Raw genomic sequence first — 15,032 nt, forward strand, 5'->3', positions numbered from 1 at the left:
TATTTACTCAAGTAACTTTTCTGTAGATTTCTCAGGATTTTCCAAGTATAGTATCATATCATCTGCAGTTAATGAGAGTTTTACTTTTTCCTTTCCAATTTGGATGCCTTTTGTTCCTCTTTCCTGTCTGATTGCTCTAGCTAGAACTTCTATCACAATGTTGAATAATAGTGGTGACAGTGGGCATCTTTGTCTTGTTCCTGATCTTACAGGGAAAGCTTTCAGTCTTTCTCCATTTGGGTACAATGCTGGCTATTGGTTTTTCATATATTCCCTTTATCATATTGAGGTAGTTACCTTTGATTCCTATCTTTTGGGGTGTTTTTTATCAGAAAATGATGCTGAATTTTGTCAAATGCTTTTTCAGCATCAATTGAGATGATATGTGATTTTTCCTTTTTGATTTCTTAATGTGCTGCATTACATTAATTGATTTTCTTGTGTTGAACCATGCTTGCATTCTTGGTATAAACCCCACTTGGTCATGTTGTATAATTCTTTTAATGTGTTGTTGGATTCGGTTTGCTAATATTTTATTGAGAATTTTTGCATCTATGTTCATTCAGGAGATTGGCCTGTAGTTTTCCTTTCTTATAGCATCTTTACCCAGTTTTGGTATTAACATGATATTGGCTTCATAAAATGAGTTAGGTAGAGTTCCTTTTTCCTCAATTTTTTGGAAAAGTTTGAGCAGGATTGGTGTTCTTTTGGAATGTCTGATACAATTCCCCTGTGAAGCCATGTGGCCCTTGGCCTTTGTTTGTAGGAAGATTTTTGATGACTGATTGAATCTCTTTACTTGTGATTGGTTTGTTGGGATCTTCTATTTCTTCCTGAGTCAATGTAACTTGTTTGTGTGTCTCCAGGAATTTGTCCATTTCATCTAAGTTGTCTAACTAGTTGGTGTATAGTTTTTCATAGTATCCTCTTATGATTTCTTTTATTTCTTCAATGTCTGTGGTAACACGCCTCTTCTTATTTCTGATTTGGTTTACTTATATCCTTTCTCTTTTTTTCTTTGTCATTGTGGCTAGTACTCCATCAATTTTATTAATTTTCTCAAAGACCCAACTTTTGGTTTCACTGATTCTTTCTCTTATTCTTTCATTCTCCCATTCATTTATCTCTGCTTTAATCTTTGTTATTTCTCTTCTTCTAATTGCTTTAGGGCTAGTTTGCTGTTCTTTCTCAAGTTCTTCCAGGTGTGCTGTTAAGTCCTTGAGTTTTGATCTTTCTTGTTTTTTTAATATAGGCATTTAAAGCAATAAATTTCCCTCTCAGCACATCCTTTGCCACATCCCTTAAATTCTGATAGGTTGTATTCTCATTTTCATTCATCTCTAGATAGCTTCTGATTTCTGTAACAATTTCTTCCTTGACCCACTGGTTGTTTCAGAGTGTATTATTTAATCTCCATATATTTGTGAAAGTTCTTGTTCTTTGGTAGTTATTGAGATCCAGCTTCATCCCATTGTGATCAGAGAAACTGCTTTGAATAATTCCAATGTTTTTAAATTTATGAAGACCTGTTTTGTGCCCCAACGTATGATATATCCTGGAGAAGGTTCCATGAGCACTAGAAAAGAATGTATATCCTTTTGCTTTGGGGTGCAATGACTTATATATGTCTGTTAAATCTAATTCATTTATCAAGTTATTTAACTTCTCTTTTTCCTTGTTGATCTTCTGTCTGGTTGTTCCATCTATAGAGGAGAGTGGTGTATTGAAGTCTCCTACTATTATTGTTGAAACATCTATCACTCCCTTCAGTTTTGCCAATGTCTGTCTCATGTACTTTGGAGCTCCTAGATTGGGAGCAGAAACATTTATGATTGTTATATCTTCTTGGTGAATCGACCCTTTAATTAGTATATAGTGTCCTTCTATGTCTCTTTTGATGTCTTTAAGTAGTCTGTTTTGTCTGATAGTCGTATAGCTACTCCTGCTTTCTTTTGGCCACAACTTGCATGGAAACTCTTTTTCCATCCTTTCACTTTCAATCTATTTGTATCTTTGTGTCTAAAATGGGTCTCTTGTAAGCAGCATATAGCTGGATTATGTTTTTTAATCCATTCTGCCAATCTATGTCTCTTAATTGGTAAGTTTGTTCCATTAACATTCAGTGTTATTACTGAAAGGGCATTTCTTGAATCTGCCATTATATCTTTTTTATTTTATTTGCCAGATTTATATATTCTTTTCCTTCTTTCTCTTTGTATTGTTTAAATTACCCTTATTGGTACTCTTCAATTCTGTGCCCTTCTCCAGACCTCCCTCTCCTGTCTTTTTTTTTCAGCTGGCAGAACTGCTTTTAGTATTTCTTGTTGGGTCGAACTCTTGTTGACATATCCTTTCAGGACTTCTTTGTCTGTGAAAAGTTTAATCTCTCCCGCAGTTTTGAAGGACAATTTGACCGGGTACAGAATTCTTAGCTGGAAGTCTTTTTCTTTCAGGATCTTGAATATATCATACCACTGCCTTCTCACCTCCAGAATGCTAGTTGAGTAGTCTGAACTCAGTTTTATTTGGTTTCTCTTGTATGTAGTAGTTTGTTTTTCTCTTGCTGCTTTCAGGATTTTCTGCTTCCCTTCAACATTTGTTGACTGATTAGTATGTGTCTTGGGGAAGGCCTATTTGGATTTATTCTGTTTGGAGTCTGTTGCACTTCTTTGACTTGTATATTTATGCCCTTTATGAGGGTTGGGAAATTTTCCCCCATTATATCCTCAACTACTCTTTCTAGCCCTTTAAGCCTCTCTTCTCCTTCTGGGACACCAATGATTCTTGTATTTGTATACCTAGTTTTGTCTGTCATTTCCCTGAGTTCCCATTGACTTCTTTTCCATCTTTTTTGCCATTTGTTGTTTTGAGTCTTCAAAGTCAGTTATCCTGTCTTCTATATCAATTATTCTTTCTTCTGTCTCATCAAATCTGGTGTTGTGTGCCTCTAGTATGTTTTTATTTTGTCAATAGGGTCTTTAATCTCTGTCATATCCACTATTTTTCTAAGTATTCTTTCAAATTCCTCCTTATGCTCTTCTACTGTCTTCTTGATCTCCTTTCTGTCATTTGCTATCCACTTATTTTATTAAGTAGAGTTGCGTGAACATCTTTGATTAGCTGTTTCAATGTGTGTGTCTCCTCTGGTGTTTTAATTTGGTCATTAGGCAGGGCTATATCTGTCTGCATTTAGAATTATTTTATAAACTCAACACATGGAAAAACTGTATAATAAAATCTTGGTTTTTATGCTGTTTTTTGAGTCCTGTGTGGTGGAAAGTATTTTGTTTTAATCCCCCTTCTTATGGCTGATACTTCTAAAGATAGCTGTGATTTTTTTCTGCACTGAAATATAGCAATGTAAAAGCCTCTAAGCCCTGTAAGAAAATTGCTATTTTTCATCATTCTTTGCATCAATAGTGAGAAGCTCCCACAGATAGCCTGTGTTAAGCAACCTACATTCAGCTTCTTGCTATTAAATCTGGCTTCCTTCTACTGGTAACTGATAACAGTAAAATGAAAACACATCCACTTAGCTTTAAACATGCCCCCAATGGAAAATAATGACTGTTGAGCTTGGGTGATTGTTACTCAACGGAAAATTTCAGTTCTGGTACCCAAGAATTAGCAAAATTTGAATCATTTTGAAACAATGGTATAGGCTGCATTTTGTAAAGTAAAAATTATATTAGTGGCACATTTTGATTTCTGGCAGACGTATTAAAAGAAAACTTTACCTGTCTGGAGAGATTTGATGAGTTGCTCAGCTAGCTGAGAAGTATATGAATCACTCACTTAATTGGAAGCTGGGCCTTGGTGGTAGAGCGTTGAGTGTTCTGTTTCTGATCGCTATGAGGTGATAGTGGAGAATTCCAGTTTGTTAGTACCATTGATATTCCAGTGATCCACTGGTAACAAGAATAGAATTTATGGATAGGTTTACAGTTTGTTATAGTTAGTAAATAAAATTAATTAATGTTAATTAGTAATTAATGCATTAAAAGAATTTGAACCCTTGATGAAGGAATTATCTCACCTTTCAGACAAGGTAATGTCTTACTTCTTAGGACTTTAATAATTCTAACCAACCTACAAATTCAAGTGTAACATTAAAGGCTAATTAAATCAAATTTCCTCCATTAGAGAGCAACATATAAGAAATCAAGAAGTGATTTTATTTTTCATAATAAAAGTGACCATTAAGAGTACGGGAATGATCCCAGTATGTATGCTGGGGTATCAAAATGAAGTTTTCAGCCACTTACTTAATGAAAGATAGATGATCATAACCTGAAGAATGTAAAAAATAATAAATTGCCTAATTTATTTTCTGAATGAGTAAAAGTGCACATACACAAAACTCAAAAGATATAAAAGCTCATAGATTAAAAATTAATTCTTCCTTATAACTTTCCTCCTCAACCATTCCATTCAGTTTCCATTCAGTTTTCTTTTTCCTGAGTTCACTCACTCTATTGGATTCTTGTTTAAGCATGAGTGTGTGTGCACACGTGTGTGTGTTTATTTACTTATTTAGCACCTTTACATATTTTCCTTTTACATTGACCAAGAGATCCTGTAATCCAGTTCATATATCTACCTCATTCATTTTAATATCTGCAGAATATTCTGTTGCATGGATGTACCATGCTTTATTTAACTAGTTCTCATTTAATGAATATTTAGGTGGCTTTCAACCTTTCAGGAATTCTCAATTATATTGCAGTAGATGTTAAATATATATGTACATGCTGCTCCAAGATTTTTCCTTATTTTCATTTCCCTGGTAGGTTTTTCTCATTCTTTTATATTTCTCAAGAATTTTGCCTTAGGTGTGTTTTTGTATACCCAAACAGTGATTGTAACTTTTCCAGCAATTGCTGTATTTTCCATTTTAGATAAGAGGCTTCTTAGATGGGAAGGGTATACAGTGGTTGATAGATGAATAATGTGGAATAATGCAATTTAGGGCAATTACCAGTTAAGAGCAATGTTAGGCTTGATCCACTTTGACTTGTAATCTGTACATTATTCATCCCCAAACAGTACAGCTCCTGTCCTCTTACAAAATCAGAATGTGGCTGTTTTGAAGGAATGGTGTTAAGCCTGTCTACTCTGGGTTTTTAAAGCATAGTATTATACTTTTCAAATAATTAAGACAAATATAATTCAAAATTAATTCCATCAACTACATGTTTCTTTAGTTTTGAAATCCCTGCAGATTTTGATTAATTTTCATTAAACTCACAAACATTTCATAAGCAGAATTTTCATGTCCCTTTTTTATAAACCTCTTTAACAGAAACAAACAACACAAAAAGGAAACAGTAAGGTATATTTTGCACAGTTATGTGAACTTTAGACAATATCATCTGACTGTAGATGTGATCTTTGTTGCTCAACCCATAATGGGGAATTGATTGACTCATATAACTCAACTATCCAATGGCAGATAGTTTAGATGCACCTTGATGTAGGACTAATATGCCATAATTAGCATCCAACTCTTGGTTCTGCTTCCTTGTGTTGACTTCATTTTCAAACAACTCTTTCCCCCATAATTCTCAAGATGGCTGAAGATAATTCTTGGATTTTCCCTTGCAGAGAAACATCACCAGAAAACTGAGTGTTTCTTCCCAGTCTGGAACAGTAGTCTTGGACTTTATTCTCATCAGACAAGCTGAGTCTCATGCACATCTTGAACCATCGCTGGCTGGCTTAGGCTTGAAGCACATGCGCCACTCCCAGAGCCCAGGGCAGAGCTGACTTTCCACAAAGTACATGAACTGAGTGGGAGAAAGGTGTATATCTGAACAAAAATTAGGGACTGGACATAGAACAGGTAAAGTGAGCAAATTTCTACGACAGTTCCCATGCCTCTGATAGGAAGAAACAAACAAGTCTTGCCTTCCATTACCCCCTTCCCCCAAAATCTCAGGAGCCTCTTAGGTCTTAGGTTTCTTCTAGTAACTTCTTGATCTAACTTTACTTCCTTAAACTTGGATCTCCTCTCTGAATCTTACCTGCATATTGTTCTTTTCTTTCCATATTCATCCAAACGTAGAACGTCATCCTTTTTTTTCTTTTATTTGCTTCAAAGTAGTCTCATACAAGGCATTGCATGTGATAGACCTAAAAGGAAGGTTGAAGCAATGAAAGGGAATTGCTTAGCAGCACACCACAGTACACCATTTAAAATTTATTGTCAACTCATTATTTAATGCAATTTTATTGGTATATTCATATATTCACATACCATATAATTATCAAAGTGTAAAATCAGTGGTTCATGGTATCATCATATAGATTTTTTAAAACATTTTCATTAATCAAAAAAAAGAATAAAATGAAAAGTAAAAAAGAACACCCCCAAAATTCCATGCTTCCATCCTCCCCTATTATTTATTTATTTTGTCTTTATTTTCTTATTCATTTGTCCATACATTGGATAAAGGGAGTATCAGTCACAAGGTTTTAACAATCACATGGTCACACCTTAAAAGCCCTATAGTTATTCAGTCATCTTCAAGAATCAAGGCTACTGGATTACAGTTCAACAGTTTCAGATATTTCCCTTTAGCCACTCCAATATACCAAAATTTGAAAGGGGATATCTGTATACTGCATAAGAATAACTGCCAGAATGACCTCTCGGCTCTAACTGAAATCTCTCAACCACTGAAACTTTATTTTGTTTCATTTCTGTTCCCCCTTTTGGTCAAGGAGGTTTTTTCAATTCCACAGTGCCAGGACCAGGCTCTTCCCTGGGAGTCATGTCCCATGTAAGGGGGAGGGCAGTGAGTTCATCTGTGGAATTGGCTTAGAGAAAAAGGCTACATTTGTTAACGCATTTTAAAAACAGCATACCATTCACATACCCTAAAATTCAACCTCTTTATTTTATATTTTATTTTTGGCATGGGCAGGCATCAGGAATCAAACCCAGGTCTCTGGCATGGCAGACGAGAACTCTGCCTGCTGAACCACCATGGCCTGCCTAAAATTCAGCCTTTTAAAGTATATAATTCAATGGCTTTTAGTATAATGATGGAATTGTACAACCATTATCTACTTCCATAAAATGTTCATCATACAAAACATACCCTTGTACCCATTAGCCTTCACTCCCTATCCCCCTCTCCTCAGCCCTGACAATCACTACTTTATTTAATGGAATCATGTGATAGATGGCCTGCGGTGTCTGGCTTCTTTTATTTTGCATAATGTTTTTTTTTTTTTTTTTTAGATTCATCCATGTCGTGGCATGTATATGTACTTCAATCCTTTTTATGGCCAAAATAATATTCTATTGTGTGGATAGGATACCTCATTTTGTTCAATTCATCAGTTAATGGACATTTATAAAATGTCCATTATTTTCATAAAATGAAAAACAGGGTTGTTTTCATTTTTTGGCTATTATGAACAATGCTTCTATGAACAGTCATGATAGCCCATTTTAAAGAGTGTTTTCACCGTACCTGCTGTGGGGACTTTCTCACTGGCTCCACTTTTGTCTTTGTACCCCATTCTGCCCCCTTGTTTTGACCTCTCCCTTTTCTGACTCAAGGCCAGCTTCCTCCCTCATCTCTTAGACCCTCCCACCTCCCACTTTTGCATTTCTACAATCTCTGTAAAGTGCTCTGGCCAACAAAGTTCCATCTATTCTGCACATCTCCCTTTTGAAATGCAAGCACCAGCTCAAACTCTGCAGTATAATATTCTTCGACTCAACCAAATTCTCAGGCAGGCCTTTTACCTGGCCAATCTCTTTAAGTGAAAGGGAAGGTAAAATTTAGTTTTCACATCATATGAATCATGATCTCTACCTTAGAAGGCAGAAGCCATTCAGTCAGATGTTTAGTTCTGAATAGCATTTTTTGTTTTCTTTTCTTTTTTGCAATCTGTGGGACAGTATCAAGGCTCTTAACACTGAATTTGCCTATGGGATTTGCCCATCAAGGCAGAGTGTCCTCACAAGTTTGGCAGGATCGTGAGCTTCCACAGATGAGAGGGACATGCAGATTGGGGGAAAAGGCTCCCAGCTGAGCAAACCAGGGTTATAGGACACACTTAATATGGCAAAAACAGCACTGTGGGTCATGTCCAAAAACACAACAGGGGGTGCAAAACATCAACTTAGAAGACAGTTGTCAACCTCAGAGACTCTCATTCAACTTATAGAGGTAATTATCACCGCAAGACCTTAAGATGTTTAAGGAGTTTTGCAAGAGATATTTACATTTTCTGGCTTGCATTTTTGTTTAGGAAGACATGAAAGTGATGATCAATCACTTCATGATTAGCCCATCTTTATAAACTAATGAGCCCACAAATGTGACTGAATACCTGCCTAATTTGTGAAACCAAAATTTTTGTCAAGAACCTTATTTCTGAAGAAGATCAATGATACGTTGAAAAAAATAAAGGGAATGCTTAAGAAAACAGGAAATCATTTTAGGGTAGAATTTTTTTTGGGGGGGGGAAGAAACAGACAGTATTCGCCCACGTTTTAAATAAGGAATAGGGATTTCAATAATAATATAACGAATAATGCATTTACTTCATTTATAAAATTTGGCCTGTAAAGAATAGAGCCAGTAAGGGTTAAAGTAGCATACAGAGAAATGGAAAGCAAATGGGGAGTAAAAACAAAGACAGACACACACCTGTTGGGAAGTGAAGTTGCCAACACCCTGAAAGGGGAGCCCTGTTTGTATCATTTCTCCTGTCTCTGCAGTGCCTCCCACACTGCCTACCACATAGCAGGTGCCCAAAGGAAGGTTTGTTGAATAAATGATGATCACAAAAGACAGTGAGTCAGAGAGAAAAACAGTAAGTGTGAAGGAGGTAAAGAAAGAAATAACCTTACTAAAGTAAGGTTTTCATTTTCAAAGGTCTGAACATGACTTTGTTCTTATAACAAATCCATGAAATAGGAAGAAAGTATTATTATCCCCGCCATTTGTACAGAGAAAGCATAAATTTAGGATTAGAGGAGTTGCATCACTCACTGGAGGTCACACCCCTGGGAGGCAGCAGGGCCGTTCTAGAAGAGGTCTTCCGCCCGCTAGCCTGGGCTTCCTGTCTGCAGGGCTCTGCTTCTGTCTCCTGGAGGGACCGCCGCATGCCTGGACCCTGGGGAGAGAGAGGTGCAGGGGAGGGGGAGGAGTTGGGATTGAGGGAGGTGTGGGGAGATGATGTCCATCCTCTGACTTGGATTATTCCCAGATAACGTGTCCTCGTGAGCAAGAAATGCTGATGGGTAGCTGACATCCAATAGCATGCCTCAAAGCCAAAGTGCCCTGGAAATTCAAGAGTAAATTTCTGTGTTTCCAACTGAGTCTATCCCCATTACTCTCATTCTGTATTCCCTACAGGGCTGCCTGGTGCAGAGTGTGGGGAAGGGGCTCTGGACTTGAGTTAGAAAATCTCAGATCCCTGTTCCATCCCACCCTCTACCTGCTGATGTGTGACTCTGGACACATACGAAAGACTTGGAATGAACTGGGATTTTCTCAGCAGAAGCACAGGTACCAAAAACCGTGAAGTATTCCTTTTGATTCTGAGGGAAAAAAAGATTTCCAGCACACATTCTAAACCCATCTAAGCTGTCATTTCTGTGTAAGAGTAATACAAAGATATCTTCAGTTAAGCAGGAGCTCAGCATATGCGCTTCTGACCCACTTCCACCCGGACCCTGTTGTTTAAGAAGAAACTCCAGCAAAAGAGGGAGAAAATCAAGAGTGAGGACCCCTTGGGATGGAGGAAATAGTGGATTTAAATTCAAGATGGCCAAGAAAGGATGGCTGGACAAGTGCTGTTTAGCAGGCTTAGAAAGCAACTAATGTAGTCAGAAAGGCCTGAGGAAAAACAGAGAATTGTTAGATTGTTTTATATGAGAGATAACTTAAAAACAAACAAACAAACAAAAAAACACTGCTAAATGTACATGAGATCCAATGCAGCATTTGGAAGAAATTTTAAGCTAAGTGTAGAGAAAATTATGCTAATGGGAAAAAAAGGAAATTACCAACTCTAAGAAAAAGAAAATTTTGTACAAGAAAGAAAATATAATCATAGTACAAATATATCTCATAGCACCCGTGCTCCAGAAGTGAGCAATATTTACCCACCATGCAAACACTGTTTATGTTACCTGTGCTGTGTGATCTTAGGTAAGCTACTTAACATCTTTGTTCTCTCATTTCCATTCATTACCTAGAATGCAATAATAATGGTACCTGCCTCACCAGGTGGGTGCTGAGGATTAAATGAGATGATTCATGTAAAGAGCCTACTCATTTATTCAATTAATATTTATTGAGCACCTACTATGTGCCAGGCATTGTTGTTTGTGCTTAGAGTAAATCTTTGCTCTGTGCAGTTTATATTCTATCAGTGAGAGGCAGTTAATAAACAATGAATATATAAATGATAAAATATGTTAGAAGGTGTAAGTGCTAGGGAAAGACCTACGACAGGGAAAGGGGGGGTCTTGGGTGCCAGGGGAGGGGGGCAGGTCATAATTTTCAATAGAGTGCTCAGGTTGGACCTCAAGAAGCGGGTGACCTTTGGGCAAAGACCTGAAGGCAGTGAAGGACTCGGGTGGGCAGGTCTCTGGGAGAAGACGGTCCTGACCAGGAAGGTGAGTGCAAAGGCGATGCATTCCCAGCTTATCCGAAGAAGAGTGATGAGGCCTGTGCCACTGCAGCAAAATGAGAGGGAAGAGATGTAGGAGAGCAAGTCAGAGAGGTATTGTAGGGCCAGGTCAGAGAGCCTTGGGGGCATTGTAGGATTTGGAGGAACTGGGGCACCACTGTAAGATTTTGATGGACGAGGGACACCATCTGATGTACATTTTAAGGATTCACCTTGGCTGCTGCATTGAAAATAGACTATAGGGACGGCAGTGGGAAGATTAGGTAGGAGGCTGTGGCAGAAAATCAGGCAAAGAGATAATGGAGTTGGGCTGTGGTAGCGGTGGGGGTGCAGAGACACAGTCATATTTGGGATATGTTTTTTTTTTTCTCTTTTTAAAAATTATTTTTTGGGCAGGCCGCAGTGGCTGAGTGGCAGAATTCTTACCTGCCATGCCGGAAACCTGGGTTCGATTCCCAGTGCCTGCCGATGCCAAAAAAAAAAAAAAAATTGTTGAAAGATAATACACATACAGAAATGTGCACAAATAAATATTCTATCTATATACCCACTATATATAATACATGTATCTGCAGAAATTTAAAGTTACCTATATATGTCGGCATTCCGTTTCTTTGCACTATTTCTTTCTCACTTGCTATTTTTGGGCCCTGGTAATTGAGGAAGTCAAGTGAACAAGACTGGAAGAGTGCAAACAAGTGTGTTGCACAGAGATCCTACCAAGAAGGGTGAACTGATGAGACAATGCCAAGGTGGGGGTTCCTTTAAGATTGCCTATGTGCTGTTCAATTCCTCTGCCACACTCCTGCAGGGCCACCTTTTTCACATGTTTTCAAGTAAAGATGATATAACACAGAAAGGGAAAAATGTAAAGAAAGATGCCACACTGTCTCCTTTTCAAGACCAAATTCAATACTACGTGGTTACCACTAGCCCATGTGGCACCTTTAATAAATTAGAAAAATGCACTTCCCCCCCAAAAAACACTCCCTTCTCAAGTCACTTTACTTCCAACTGTCAGAAAATTCATTGCAATATAACTAAACTAATTTTACTGGAATAAGAACACTTTCCTGCCACTTGCTGGATGAGGAAACATCTTGCACTATGCAACCTGGGACTGCTGCGCTTGGCCCTCAGGTTGTAGATAATTGCAGTTTGGTCATTTTTAATTAATGCACCAGTCAGGGTTATTTTTTAATATATTGTTTTAAAACTTGATGTATAACATATACACAGGATAAATAGGAGGTGTATTTAAAAAGAATAAAACAACAAGAAAAGCACCAATTTGCACAGAAAAAAATGTAACAAGCTCACAATTTCAAAAATACATAAATGTTGCAAAGAAATACCATTAGCAAAATAAGTATCAGAAATTAGCATGGATTGATGGGAATAGGGTCAAAGTGAAAACTCCAACTAAGTTGACATACAAAAGTGATATGGTCAATAAAAATTTTATTTGTTTTACGCTGATGGAAAACAAGAAATGATGCTGAAAATCTAAGTATATTTCTGAGCAGCCCATTGTAAGTAACACAGACATGTGGAATGAGGGTGGATGGGAAGGGCAGGTCAGAATGTCATTCCAATTTTTGGATGCGACAAAAGATGGTGACAACTTGTTATTGATCTCAGAAAAAGGTCGAAAACAGATCCTCATAATGGTATTTTTTTTAAACCCTTAAGTAAGGAAACATTGGTGACTAAGAATCAGAAGATTAATCAGACTTAAATTCATGAACTCAGAAGGTCTTGACTAAACATTTGGGTAATGCAGGACCTCACAAGGATTAGCTTGAAGATTTTACATTCTTACGTTTTGATGGTAGATCCGATGGGATTTCCTGACGGATTGGATATGAGGTATGAGAGAAGAAGGCCAAACATTTTGGCCTGGGCAACTTTAAGGATAGAATTGCTATTGGCCTAGATGAGGAAGACAGCAGGTGGAGCTGCTTTAGGAGTGATCAGCTGGAATTTGATATAGGACATGTTAAGTCTGAGATGTCTGCTAGACATGTAAGTGGAGATATGATGAAGTGAGTTGGTTATATGGGAATGATCAGAACTGGTGATAGGAATCTGGGAGTCATTAGCCTACGGGTGACTTTTGGAACCTCCAGATCGGACATGGCCACCAAAGGAGGACGCACAGATGGAGCCAAGAAGAGGCCAGCAGAATAGGCTCTGGGGTACACCATCCTGAAGAGGGTGGGGAGACGGGAAAGAACCAGTTGCGTCACTGAGAAGTAGTGCAGGGCCCTCGAAAGCAAGTGAACAAAGTGTGCTAGAAACGACAGGGTGATCAACTGTGTCAAAATATCACAGCACCTGGCACTCCATAAATACTAGCCCGTTATGATTCTTATTAATATTGGCAAGATAGGGAGAGTAGAGAATGTGGTGAATAAGCTAAATCTGCATACACCATAACATGGAGTAAAAAGCTATTGTCAGAAATTGATACATTAAGAAATAGGATAAATATCAGGATAAGCGCATTTAGGAAAATGGAGTTAAATACCTTAAAATGGGTCAAAATGGGTGCCTCAGAGGAGAGGAGAATAGGTGGGAAAGGCAGTGTGGGACAGGGAATTTTTCAAATAAGCCTTTTAGACTGCTAGGTACATATATTTGATTAAGAAAATGTAAAGGACACAACAAGAAGACTATTGCACCAAAAAAAAAAAAAAATCAACTGTCCAGTGTGATTTATGAATGGCATTTTGCAGGGCGATTGCTGAGCCCATGCTGTGGCTGCAGAGGCAGCTTGGGCCTGCCCCCAGGACCCATCATTTATTGACAGCCTACATGCATTGCTAGGGCAGGAAGGACAGGAATAACTTAGGCTACAGGGAAAGAGAAGAGACTGCAGAGGAAGAAACAAAAAATTTCTTCTTCCGCCACACTGTATTGCTGTGTGCTTCTTCTAGCTTCTTATTGCCAAGGACTGGTTATGGGTCACAGAAAATGGTGTGACACCTTCCACCATCCCTGTCGATCACACTGACACCTCCCTAGCACGCCAACCCCCTGTCGTACCCACGCCCAGGGAGGACGACTCGGCCTTTCTACTCTGGAAGATGTGCATTTCTCAATCGGAAACATATGTAGAAAATGACTGACATTACTGGTATCAGTTAAGCTGGGTGACCCAAAAGAAAAGGAAGATGGGGATGTGGGGTAGATAGGGGGGAAGTGGGCTAAGATTCTCTAATGACATGATGTGCAGCTATTTGCTTATTTTCTGTGGCTTTTGCTCCAAATGAGAGGTTTTCGCTTTCACACAGTGAAGGGTAAAATACAAACCCAGCGTTCACAAACATTCACCCAGAGAGGTGGTTCAGGGTCCAGAGTTCCTCCTGGCATGGACAAGGAAGGTTGGTGGAAGGATAAAGAAAACAGAAGGGAGACTGGAAGGGTGGTTGAGAGGAAAGCAAAATAAGAGGGAAAGGAAATGATAAAAGAATAGGAGAAAGGGCATAATAGTTAGAGAAGAGGGCCAGCCAAATAAGTGGGTTGGGTATTATTTTGTGGACTGATACAATGGGTTAGTGTACTTACTTCTCAGGGCTGCCATAAAAAGTTACCACAACCTTGGTGTCTTAACACAACAGAAATTTAATCTCACAGTCCTGAAGGAAGGAAGTCTGAAATTAAGGTGCTCCAGGGCTGCACCCCCTCCAGGGGCTCCAAGGCAGGCTCCTCCTGGCTCTTCCAGCTTCTGGTGGCCTCAGGTGATCCTCGGTGTGTGGTAGCAGCACTCCAATCTCTGCCTCCACTTTCACAGGGCCGTCTCCTCGGTATGTCTTCTGTCTGTGTGCCTCAGATACCGCTCTGCGTTCTCTTGCTTATAACGACACCAGCCATCGGATTTAGGGCCCACCCTAAATCTAGGATAATCTCATTTCAGGATTCTTAATTGCATCTACAAGAACCCTGTTTCCAGAGTGGGCAACGGTGGCTCAGTGGCAGAATTCTTGCCTGCCATGCTGAAGACCCAGGTTCGCTTTCCTGAGCCTGCCCATGCCAAAACAAACAAACGAACGAAAAGACCCTATTTCCAAATAAGGTCCCATCCACAGGTGAGGGGGGCCAGGCAGCACTGGATATATCTATTTGGAGTTCCCTATTCAACCCATGATGGTTACTCACCCTCGACTTAAAAGGCGTTCTCTAGAAGGAGAATTTCTTAGGAGTAATGGACAAAATTTAAAGTTATTTATTTACTCACTGAAAAAGAAAATGAACAGGTCAATAAGAACATATTAAAAATCTGAGAAAAGAAAAAAACACAGGGCAATTGAGAACCTGAAAGTTAATACAAACCTCTGATAGAAGTGAAAATATGTTTTTTGTTATTA

Source organism: Tamandua tetradactyla, chromosome 7 (genome assembly GCF_023851605.1).
Source record: "Tamandua tetradactyla isolate mTamTet1 chromosome 7, mTamTet1.pri, whole genome shotgun sequence".
NCBI lineage: Eukaryota > Metazoa > Chordata > Mammalia > Pilosa > Myrmecophagidae > Tamandua > Tamandua tetradactyla.